Source organism: Rhipicephalus microplus, chromosome 2 (assembly GCF_043290135.1).
Source record: "Rhipicephalus microplus isolate Deutch F79 chromosome 2, USDA_Rmic, whole genome shotgun sequence".
NCBI classification, from domain to species: Eukaryota; Metazoa; Arthropoda; class Arachnida; order Ixodida; family Ixodidae; genus Rhipicephalus; species Rhipicephalus microplus.
The window spans coordinates 89,843,158-89,856,033 of NC_134701.1; the positions used below are offsets into that span (position 1 = coordinate 89,843,158).

Consider the following 12,876-nt stretch of genomic DNA (forward strand, 5'->3'; position numbering starts at 1 on the left):
AAAGGAGCGTTCAAACTTGACAGTGCTTCTGTCACCCTGAAAGCGATGCCAAATGAGGGCAAGTTATGCTTTTCAGATATTTGGAGACGGTCCACTTCGGACCTTTTTCATTTATCGTACACAGATGCAGAGACGCTTTGGGAACATCGATGCCACGGATAGTTTTTTTAAAAGGTTGAAAGCTCTGATCGCTGTTATGACTAGCAGATATACTGCAGAAGCCGTCCAGACAAACTCTCCTAGTGTAGGAGTGATAAAGGAAATGCTTGAGTTCCAAAACAAGTGGGAGGACCACACAGACAAAAAGCAGTTCCTCAGCCAATCCACAGCAGAAGGGCTAAGAGTAACCCTTACCAGCACTCTTGAGCTCCTCGACTACCTACACAAGAAAGTGGGATACACGTACCTGATGACATCTCGACTCAGCCAAGACAAAGTTGAGAACTTTTTTGGAATTGTAAGGATATCTTCAGACTGCAATACACACCCGACCCCGCAGCAGTTTCTCCTCACAGTGAACTGCCTGTCGTTTTATAACCTTGCCCGTAGCGTAACAGGTGGAAATTCAACTGCAGATACAATCAGCTCCCTGCTCAGCATTGAAGACAATGAATTGACAGGCAAGAAGAAACTGATGGACACAGTGAATTTGTACTTGAACAAGCAAGCGCCAGAACATTCATACAATGTCAGAAGAAGCAACTCGAGGCTGATATGTCACATTGCCGGCTACGTTGCCAAGAGGTGCGTCTTACCAAGCAGTTGCCCTGCTTGTACTGACTGCCTTCTGCTTTCAGCACAAGATGGGCGTCGCATGCCTGCAGCAGAATTCATCAAGCACATCGACCTGGGTGGCCTGCATTACCCCTCACTTGAACTGCTGAAGTTTATCTCACGTCTTGAAGATGTGTTTACAAACTGCTTCAGTGGACGCAAACTTCATAGCGACTGTGTTATGGATGTGTTGCACATGATTCATCATGCTTCCCCATTGCAGGTTGGCTGCGAAATTCACGCCAAGAGCCTAACAGCACGCATTGTTGGGTTTTACGTTACTACGCGACTGCACTTTTTTTGTGAAAGGCGAGAATAAGTCAAATCTGCTAAGGAAACGTAATTCAGCCAAGCACCTCAAACTAAGCAGGCTAAACTAGGTGCATGGCAACTCTCTTAACATGCATTATGCTTTTGCCTGCCTCGCCTGCCGTTATTTATTTTCTGAGATTTACCTTGCCAGCTGTGAGGATTTGCTGATCAAAGCAAGCGGCTTCCCTTTTGTATAGTAGTTCAGTTGTTTTTCTACCCATTACAGGGTAATGTTCTCATTACATTAGTGTGAAAAACAATTTCATATATCAATGCCCTGCGCCCTACTGCCTCATGTGTGTGTTCTCGAATTCTGTGATGTATTGTCACTATTAAATCACAGATTACAGAGACCAAGACCTTATGTCCATATTGTGAAATGCTGTAGCTCGTTTAACTGCTCGCCGCAGCGTGCACGGTCACTATAAATACAATCGGCTGCTCCGCCAGTTTAAGCAAGTTCCCACTAGGCTTTCTGCATCAGTGGTGTGCTAGTCCTCTTTTTCAGCTTGCTTGACTTGCGTTTGGGGCACGATTTCTATTGGTAAATTTCAGTGTCCTTTTCAAAATAAATTGTTGCTGTGGGCGTATATGGCTGTTCAAATTCGTGCACGAATGTTTTATTATAGCTGTTTCAGCAACGAGTACAGCTGATTCTGCGTGACGTTCATTTTGGCGATCATTTAGAAAAAAATTTTTTCAGGCCTTGCATACTATGCTGTTGACAGGGGTTGCAAGAGAATGAGCGCGTTTCATAGTTGTGGCGACTAGCTACGTTTATGCTCCTCTCACACGGCATCCCTATTACGATTACCCAAGATCCGAATCCACTCGCTCTCTATCAGAGATCCGCCTGCGCTTTCAAATTCTGTGGGCTAAACAAACTCGATCCTGATTGTTAAAACGGTTCAAAAATGTTCTAATGGGGCTCAACTGCGATGGAAAGTGTCCGTGTTTTCGAGAGCGTGGCTCTATTCAAGCTGCCAGTACTTTCCCAAAATGCGTTTACATCTGTGGGAAAACCAATCTGTCTTGTAGTTTCTGGTCCTTAGCAGATAATACAGACTAAATAAGCGAAGTGCTTACGCGCAAACATCTGAAGCACAGCTACAGCGTGCGTCAAGCACGCGCGAGCGTCGCAGTGGATGCTACATTTCGCGTGCTCCTCTTCAAGATTGGTCGATCGCAGCGCCGCCGCTGCTGGCGATGCGCCGGAGTCACTCGGAAGCTGCCGCCCGCTTCACTGCCCTTCTAGTACACTGTACGTCGGCTGCCGTTCTCTTGAACTCAAGTGCTGCTCTCCAACGTGCTGTTCTCCACGTGCTGCTGTCCAGCAGACCTCCGGTTGCCCCGCGCATCGCGTGAAAGCTCGAAGCAGTGCAGGACCTCGGGTGTGATCTTGTGCTGCAATGGATACCAGCGCACATTAGAATATCCAACAACGAAGCGGCCGACCAGCTCGCTAAGGATGCGCACTCTCGGGGAACCCCTGTGACTACAGCAATGAACACATTCGACGTAGCGCGGCTTCGCACACGATGCTCCGTCACCGCTCGCCACCCGAACCCACGAGCTACGGCAGGGCAGCCACCACGCCTACTCCCGAAAACTAGATTTTTGAGAGAGGAGCGTGCCCTCCTTCTCCGCCTGCGCATCGGCTGCTACCGTGCGGCGGAACGGGTTTACATACGGTTCACAGACGGAACGGGGAGACCCAAACTGCCGTCGTTGCCCGCAGCCCGAAACAGTCCATCACATTATCTTCGAGTATGAGGAGTATTCGGACATGAGCAGATCACTCTTCGATGCTTACAGCAAACTGGGACTCTCCACCACCACTGTTCATGTGATTCTCTTTCCCCGTTCACATGCATGCCTGGTGATGCGCGCAAGCTGCCCTCATCACCTTCCTCAAGACTTCTGTGCTATTTGAGCGCTTGTGACCTGAAAGAACATTAGTGCCTCCCCATCAAGGTCTACTGTACTCCTATAAGCGAGTGCTACAGACCACAATTTTTTCCGTACAGAAATTACGCGCTTAAGCGAGTGCTTAACGCGCTTTCTACGACGCGTCAATCCAACCCGTTGGCCTCCTCTCAGTGACGATACCTCTCCGGCCCTTGAGAGCTTTCCTAGTCAGCTGCGCGTGGCGCGTGGGGGCTTGTGAGTCCATTCCGGGAAGCAGATCGAATGACCCTCACCTCTCTCTTTTTTCTCTTCTCCAATCTTACCCTTTCTATATCTTTTATTCCCCATACCTCCTTCCTGTGCTGACCTGTTGAGGTGTCCTTGCAAGGAGAGACAGTTACGGGTCGGCACTTTTCTCTTCTTTTCTTCTGTTATAATCACTTATATATATAGGTATATATGAATATATGTATATATAACCCTATATACCTATATATACATATAGGTATATATGGATATATATATATTTTTTTCTGAGCTGCTGGGACGCCAATCTCCGAGAGATGGCGCCATGAGCATACCTTTGCTCCGGCTAGGGTGGCTACTATAGGGAGACGTGATGAGCGCGGCGCTTATTGCTTAACGGAGAAGGCGCGCCGATGCCGCTTGGGGCACTTCCTCGGTTGCATTGCTTTTTTGTTTTCTTTCAGAAGCGGTGGCTGCTTGGCAAGTACTTTGTCAATCGGTGATCGCGCTGGGTTACCGTGAAATGCCTGAAGGTGTCAACAACAAAAAAAGTAGCTCCAGCGTCGCTGCATTATGCTTGTCTGCCAAACTTAATGCTTCATTTCAGCCTCTGGAAGAGTCCCAAGGGTGGCAACGTGGATCACTTAGGGGAGGAGTCGCTCTGTCTGTCGAAAAATGCTGCATGAGATGGAATAAAATGAGGAAGACTACGAAAGACTTCCATCTGATGCACTAGCAGTGTGTGTCGCCCATGAATCGTACATCGCTAAGCAAATGGTCACCCTGTATATTATGTGGCAAGCTACACTGTGAGAAATCTGGTACTTCGTAATAATCGTGATGAGTGCAAGAATGCCCGCCTTGTTTCGTAGTGTAGGTGGTTACGCATTATATGTAACATTGTTGCTGGTATAGCACGTTACTTCGGCAATTAGTATTTGACGCACTTGTTATACATGTAAAAATGGAGCTGCTGCTTAAATTCTGCGAGTTGTAGTTCTCAGCAAGTCGTTCCTGCAACACGGTAGCGCTATTTATCAGATATGTTTCCAAAATAAAATTTGCTTCTGCGGATACTACGGATCATTTTGAATTGATTGATTGATTGATATGTGAGGTTTAGCGTCCCAAAACCACCATATGATTATGAGAGACGCCGTAGTGGAGGGCTCCGGAAATTTCGACCACCTGGGGTTCTTTAACGTGCACCCAAATCTGAGCACACGGGCCTACAACATATCCGCCTCCATGGGAAATGCAGCCGCCGCAGCCGGGATTCGAACCCGCGACATGCGGGTCAGCAGCTGAGTACCTTAGCCACTAGACCACCGCGGCGGGGCTAGTACAGATCGTGGAGCATTAAGTTTGCAGTACCTGGAAAAGCAAGGCTCACGTTTCCATAAACAATTGCAATTCTAGCAGGCCTTGTGTAGGTTAAAGGGGCAAAAATTATTTACACTGCAATTATTATACACTGCAAATACCTGCGAATATGGTCCGCTAGCAGATGCAAGCTGCCAGAATTACTGTATTTTTTAAGTCAGTGATCATATCTTTGCGGAGAGAGTTGATGACGAAATAATATTTCGGGTTTCTGTGACAATGAGAAATGAATTTAACATGCGCCACGGTGTTATAAGCCATCACATGCAACTCTCCGGTGCACATTAGGCCACTGTGTTCCAAGTCCGGCATCTTGTGCAAAATTTGCTAGTTCAATTCACCTAAATTAGCTATAGCCGTTTTGGTCAGAGACTTCCGTTCTTTTCTTTCAATAGGTCGAGGAGAACGGGACTAAAAGCTCGAGGGATCGACAAAGTACCGACCCAGTCACAAGTTGATGATAATAATATATGTTTTTTTTTTGCGCAAGGGCCATTTGATGGCCAAAGAGCGCCAGTTCATGGGACAAGGAATGTGGACAATGATTGTGATTAGCGGCTGTATAAGGGCCATAAAATTCCTCGCAGTAAGGCGGGTAAAAACATACAAGTAATAAAATCATGACCATGCCGTGAAAGGTGTGTGTGGTGTGAATAGGTGACAAAAGTTGGTGATAATGAAAAACGATGGTGGACATGTATGGCATTAGCACAAGTACCTCACACGTTAGTACCCTTGCGTCCAAGGGCCGTGAGGCAAGTGCTTTGCTGTGTAGCCACCGCAGCGAAAACCTCTCTGGAGAGGTTGTGCTATGGAATGCCCGGGTATATGATATAAAAATTATGAATTTCTTTTAAAAACGTAACAATGATTTGTTACTAAAAAGCGGTTCCCTGCCAACGAACATTGCAGGGTGTAGAGGTATATGTTGTCGGTAGGATAATGGAAAGTGTTGTCTTCTTAGAGTGTCTAACTGTTTACATTGAATTAAAATGTGAAGAACTGTTAATGCCTCACCACATTTATCACACAATGGTGGATCACCACCGGACAAAAGTTGTGTGTGTGTCCTATCCTGAGTCTTGTTAGTGTTACCTCTGTTAGACGTGATTTTGATACTGGTGGCCAATGGCCAAGGTGTGGCTTGATAACGTGTAGTTTGTTTTGTGTGTGTATCCCACTTGCTCTGCCAGTAGTCCCTGAGGTTTCGTTTGAGAGACGGCCTAAGATGCAGTCACAAGTTGGCAAAGCAGCAATACACGACAGACATTCATATATGTAGAATAAAAAATAAACTTTACAAGTATAAAATGATACCAAGTACGAATACAAAAATTATGAAGCAAATCCCCAGAAATAGAGAGCGAAGGAATACATATGTATCATGACTTGGCATGAAGATGAAAAGCAAAAATCAATGAGTGACCAAAATTTCGGGACATCTAGTATTCGGGAAATAGAACTAGCTGGGCAAAGCATCTAATGTGACGATTTTGATTATTTAAATTTACATATGTATACAGTGCTATAGTTAGGTAATATTCATAAGAAATTAATTACACATATTATTACAATGAAATGTCAGAAATCATCAGAATCAAAACTATACACTGATACACAGAAACATCACAGTAAAAGATACAATACAGTAATAAGAATTATTTTAAAAATGCGCAAGACAGCGAATCGTAGCGACGTTTCTTGCAATATTTAAACAGATTCATAGGAAGTTCTCAATGGCACAAGAAAGAACAAAGTGTCAATGTCTTCGTGGTTTAAGGTGGTTAAGAGGTAAGGTAAAGGACAAATCGTCAATGTCTTCGTGGTTTAAAGTGGTTAATAGGTAAGGTAGTCTGTAGGACAATGTTCATCCTAAACGCTTCTAGGAATAGGTAAAATTCGCATTTATTTTCCGTGCCTAGTGAGACAAACACTTGGGTTTAAGTTTATCTTAGCAAGATAGATTATGGTACAACAACCATGTTTAACCAATGCTTTATGACATGTCAATTAAAAATATGAGGTTTATTAAAATGATATACAGGCTCCCACAGTGTGGGCACATTGATTCAAACTTCTGAACTTGGAGTATAATCGATAAAGAACCCGAGGTGGTCGAAATTTCCGGAGCCTTCCACTACGGCGTCTCCCATAATCATACAGTTGTTTTGGGACGTTAAACTAAACATATCAAGGCTTTTTCAACAATGGTTTTCAGAGATGACACTATACAGGGCTTAGGTGCCATGTACTGCCCTACACTTGCTTGATCAAAATGATTTTACCGAAAACAGGTCACCATCTCACAGCGTGGGAGCAATTTTTGAGGAGAGCGGCGCATGCTGTCTCGTTTGTCTCCTCCGCAAGGTTAGCCGCACCGGTGCAGGGGCCGGTTTCGGCGGCCACTTTTCACGCCTCCCCATTCTAGCCACCCTACACCGGTTGTACTGGAAAACGCGTGCCGCCGCTCTCTATGCGCACATTTTGCTGCGGCTTGGTACGGGCTGGTAAGAGAGCGCGCGGGCCCATGTTTACACGTGCTGGCTTAATCACGGTGTTTAAACGTGTGAATGAAAGCTTCGTCACGTGAACTGGCCTGCACACCTGCCATACACTTCGCGCGCCTTGCATCAAGCGACATTTCGCCGTGAGTTTCTGCACCGGACCTTATATGTATGTTCGCGAACTTCTGAAGGGACTGCTTTGGGATCCCGTGCTTCACATGTCAGGATTTTGCTAACGAGGCTGTGGTGTACTGCTGAGTGCCGTTTTGTAAGTCGCGGCCTGGAAAGACTCCAGGTGTGTCATCCCACCAGTTTTCAGTTGTCGAGGAACTGTGCGCGAAATGGCCAAAACACATTTCCCGGGAAAATATTCTTATTAATGAAAAGTCGGCCTCGACAGTAGTATGCAGCAAGCATTTCTTACTGAGCGACTATGTCAGCGAGTGCGAAATGAAAAGGCTTGTTCCCGGTGCTGTGCCGACTGTATTTGAGGGATATCCATCTTACTTTGCACCTAATGCGCCTAATGCGAAGAAACCATGTAGGGATCCAAAGGCTTGAGACCCTATTCCTCCTAGGAAGCCAGAAAAACGGAAGGCCAAGCCAGAAGAGTATGCTGTTTTGGAGACGCCGGAAGGTGAAGCCAAGCAGAAATCAAGTACATGCACGCAAACGACACAAAACCATGCGCAGCGGGCAAGTCGATACCTTTCACTGGTAGCAAGGCTTCGATCACAAGTGGCGCACCATCGTTCCAAGTTTTCGAAAGCCCAGCAGCAGCTAGACGCAGAGATGAAGGTGATCAGCTCCCATCGTGACGAAAAACACTATGCATATGGGAAAAAGATTGCTGCAGATGCTGAAAAAGAGGAAAAAAAGGCTGTTTTCCTGCTCCACCAAATAGAGGGCTACGAGAAGGAATTCAAATCTTACCCCGAAGAAGTTATCGGGGAATGCGTGATATGGCGGTTCCTTTCACGGAAAGGCTATGATCATGCACGAGCTGAGCTGTCGACACTGCCACATAAGTGCACACTGCAGCGGTACGTCGCTCCCAGCACAACATCTTCAGGAATGAGTAGTGCAATGAAAAAAAGGCTGATCCACGAGGCGTCTCTTCTCAGCCACAAGCAACACATGGCTTCATTAATAATCGACGAAGCTGCAATAAAACCGAAGTGCGTCTACAATAGGAAGTTTGATGTAGTTTTTGGCATCAAAGACAAGCCATAAAATGGTGCGCCACGCAACACAAATGAAACACTTGCTAACCGAGTCCTGTGTTTCGTGCTCCATGGGGTGACCAGCTCGTAAAAGATACCATGTTCGTACTATTTCACCAAACAGCTCAGCCAAACAGATATGTTTGCGTGGACGAAGGACGTCATTTCTGCCGTTGAGGAATGCGACATTGTAGTCATTCACATTGTCACTGATAACTACAGCAAACACTACCACCGCAAACACTACCATGTTCAAGCTCATGGGGAATGGCTCCTTGTCAACAGCAGTAAAGCAACCTCTGGACGACAATGGGTCATTTTTCTCAGCTTTGATCCCTGCCACATCCTCAAAAATGCCCGCAGTCAATTTCTCGAGCGTGAATTCACAGACAGCACAGGTGTGATCAGTGGCCCACTAGTGCAGAAACTGCACGAGCACCAGAAAGAAATGACACTAAAATTGGCCAGAAACCTAACAAGAAAACATGTATACCCGTCCAACCTTGAAAAGATGAACGTGCTGTGAGCTGTGCAGGTGTTTTCGACTGAAGTCATTGCAGCGCTGGAAGATCTGCAAAAGAACCAGCAAGGCAACTCAGCTCTCTTGCTTTCAAGGATGCAACATCTACAATCAACTTCATGAAAGTTATGAAAAAATGGTTCGACATCCAAGACACTACACTCAAAGGAAGTGACTGCAAAATGCCCATCTCCAAGGAGGACGACGGCCAACTACTGTGGCTCCAAAATGAGTTTTGCAGCTACATCAAGAACATCCAAGACTGTTCAATCGCCGCTCGTGTTGGAAGCTTCACAGATGAAACATACAATGCCCTGCTTTTCAGCAAAAGGTCCAGAGAGGAGACAGCCCAATTTCTGCTGAGGAGTGGCGTCAACTACGTTCTGACCAGGAAATTCAACAGCGATCCCGTCGAGGCACTGTTCGGAAAACTAAGGTTTATGTGTGGAGGGAACGACGCGCTGGACGCAAGAGCCGTGATAGCGGCTTTGGATCACATCGTAAAGAAAAAGGCGCTGCCGTCGAAAGAAACTAACAAGCAAGGCGAAGACGTCGAAGAAGTGGTCGCATCTGTTCCTCAAGATATAGTTCAAGAACTGGAAGTTCTGCGAGAACATTTACCGACCCCGCCAGCCTCTGTGGCTTATTCGGGCTTGGTGTACATAGGTGACTGTATTGCGAAGCTCATCGGTGAACTGGGGTGCGATGCTTGCGTCAAGCTTGTGACGACGAACAATACAAGCAGTCGTCTGTACAAGCTTCTGCATACACAACAGACAGGTGAACTTCAATATCCAAAGCTGGAGTTTCTATCGCTGCTGGAAACAATTGTAACGTTTTTTGAAAAGGCAGTCAAACATCTCCCACGAACAAAAATCTTTGAAGCTTTGTAGCAAATCGTCGGGCCACATCTTGAAGATTCGCCTCTCCTAGACTGCCCAGAGAGTGTTGACAAGAGTCACGCCAAGACGTCAGCACGCGTGATATCTGAAAAGTTTCTCTGAATTCTGCTCAACTATACAAGGAAGTTAACAGACCAAAATTACAAGCGATATGGTTTCGCTCATACCCTTGCGTCCAAGGGCCGTGAGGCAAGTGCTATCCTGTGTAGCCACCGTAGCAAAAACCTCTCTGGAGAGGTCATGCTATGGAATGCCTGGGTACATGATATGAAAATTATGAATTTCATTTAAAAACGCTAACAATGATTTATGACTAAAAGCGGTTCCCTACCAACTAACATTGCAGCAGGGTGTAAAGGTATATGTTGTCGGTACGGTAATGGAAAATGCTGTTTTCTTAGAGTTTCTAAGTGTTTGTACTGAATTAACATGCGAAGGACTGTTAATGACTCACCACATTTATCGCACAATGGTGGATCGCCACCGGACAAAAGATGTGTGTGTGTCGTGTATGTGTGTCCTATCCTGAGTCTTGTTAGTGTTACCTCTGTTAGACGTGATTTTGATACTGGTGGCCAATGGCCAAGGTGTGGCTTGATAACGTGTAGCTTGTTTTGTGTGTGTCTATCCCACTTGCTCTGCCAGTAGTCCCTGAGCTTTCGTTTGAGAGACAGCTTAAGATCAAGGGGCGGGATCGACATGGGTATAGTGACACTGATTTCGTGGATGGATGCAGAGCTGATCCGCCATCACGTTGCCTTGAATCTCTCGGTGCCCTGGCACCCAGCACACTACAACATGTTGGTTGAGTGTGTAGAGTGTGCAAAAAATGGAGTAAAGTGAGACGAGGACAGGGTTTATTTGTTTTTTAGGACTGTGCAGAGCCGTTACCACACTGAGGGAGTCTGTATAAATTACTGCTTTTTGTATTTGTAATTGTTTGATGTGTTTAGCTGCCACAAGTATCGCGTAAGCTTCCGCTGTGAAGATACTTGTGCCTGGATGTAGAGGGCCAGCATCCGAAAAGGAAGGGCCAACAGCAGCATAGGACACAGAGGAATTGGACTTAGAGGCATCTGTAAAGAACTCAGGACGTGTGTATTTGTGTCGAAGTTCCAGGAAGTATGTTCGGATATGGGCAATGGGCGCATGTTTAGTAACTTCTAGGAAAGACACATCGCAATCTATAGTCTGCCACTGCCACGGGGGCGGGTATGCTAACGAAGCCATTAAACTGTGTTCAAGTGACACTCCAGTGTCCTCAGCTAGACCCTTCAGGCGAACTGAGAAGGGCTGCCTCATCGAAGGCCTGTTTTGAAACAGAATGGAGCTCGAGAAATCAATAAGAGTAGAGTATGAGGGGTGCTTCTTGTCTGCTTTCACCTCAAGAAAATAAACAAAGGACATGTAAGCTCTCTGCAGATGAAGCGACCACTCATTTGACTCAACGTAAAGGCTTTCTATGGGGCTGGTGCGAAAAGCACCCGTAGAAAGGCGGATGCCCAAATGGTGCACGGCGTCCAGCATCTTCAAAGCACTTTGAGTCGCAGAGTGATAAACAACGGCCCCATAATCTAACCGGGTGCGAATGAGGCTTCTATACAGGTTCATGAGACATTGCCTGTCACTACCCCACGTAGTACGTGACAACACTTTTATAACATTCATGGCTTTTAAACATTTTGTTTTAAAATACTTGATGTGCGGTACGAAGGTCAACTTGTTGTCCAAGATTAAGCCTAAGAATTTATGCTCCGCATTGACAGACAGACGTTGACCGTTCAGTTCAATGTCAGGTTCTGAGTGCACGCCTCTCTTTCGGGAGAACAAGACACACGTGCTTTTTTCTGGATTCAGCCAGAATCCGTTTTCCTCTTCCCATTTGGAGACCTTGTTTAAACCTAACTGAACCTGCCGTCACACATTGCTAGGTTGCATGACTTAAAGCCGAGCTGGACGTCATCGACATATGTGGAATAAAACATGTTGCGGGAGATGTACAGGTGCAAGGGATTCATTTTGATAATAAAAAGTGTACAACTAAGTACACCACCTTGCGGTACTCCAGTTTCTTGCACAAATGTTTGGTAGAGAATACTGCCCACACGGACACGGAATTTCCGATTGGACAAGTAACTCTCGATTATGGAAAGCATTCTACCGCGCACACCCAGGTCAGACAAGTCTCTTAATATGCCGAAACGCCATGTTGTGTCGTAAGCCTTCTCGATCTCGAGAAACACAGAGAGGAAGTATTGTTTGTGGACGAAAGCGTCTCGGATCTGTGCCTCGATACCCACCAGATGATCGGTGGTGGATCTACCCTCTCGAAACCCACATTGGTATTGGTCAAGCAGATTGTGTGTTTCAAGGAAATATAAAAGTCGGCGGTATAGCATTATTTCAAAAAGTTTACAAAGGCAGCTGGTTAGTGCAATGGGCCTATAACTTGAAACTGAGGAAGGGTCCTTGCCCTGTTTCAAAATAGGAATAACAATAGCCTCTTTCCAGGAAGCAGGGACGGTGCCAGAAAGCCAGATAGCATTGTATAAAGAGAGTAAAGTTTTTCGCGTTTTGAGCGGCAGGTTTTTCAACATTTCATACGTGACACGGTCATAGCCTGGGGCAGAATTACTGCAAGAGTTTAGTGATGTTTGTAGCTCAGCTAAGTTGAAAGGTTGGTTGTATGCCTCGTGATTTGTACATTTGTATTGTAGTTTCTGCTTTTCTATCTTTGCTTTATATCTTTGGAAAGCTTCAGTATAGTGTGACGAGCTAGACACTTGCTCGTAGTGTGCACCGAGGAAGTTCGCCTGATCTTCCAGGCTGTCACCCTGTGTGTTTACGAGTGGGAGTGAGTGAACTTGTCTTTCTACTACCCTACGAACCATGTTCCAGACTTTAGCCTCTTGTGTATATTGAAGCGGTATGAGCCTTTGGACAGAAGATGAAGAAGCGCGAGGGCCGGGGCAGGAAAAAAGAGGGGGATGAAGTGAAAAATAAAGCAGATTAAGATGGACGCCAGTTCCATACTGAAGCTTTAATGCTGTTCCGTTATTTTAAGTAGGAACACTACATTATTTTGGCGCAGCCGGCCATCGAAG

At 45.9% G+C, this 12,876-nt stretch overlaps 1 long non-coding RNA gene across 2 annotated transcripts in view; it reads right to left on the minus strand.

The window, feature by feature from the left end:
• Positions 1 to 1,678: 1,678 nt before the first annotated feature.
• LOC142796311 (uncharacterized) overlaps positions 1,679 to 12,876 on the minus strand; it is a 161,603-nt gene continuing 150,405 nt past the window's right edge. The window contains exons 1-3 of one of the 2 annotated variants that reach the window (XR_012893736.1): positions 8,844 to 10,900; positions 7,836 to 8,289; positions 1,679 to 2,490 (exon numbers count right to left, since the gene is read on the minus strand). This is a non-coding gene — a long non-coding RNA (uncharacterized LOC142796311). Of the gene's footprint in view, positions 2,491 to 7,594; positions 8,290 to 8,843; positions 10,901 to 12,876 lie in introns of those variants that run through there. The other variant, XR_012893735.1, reaches the window with a different exon arrangement.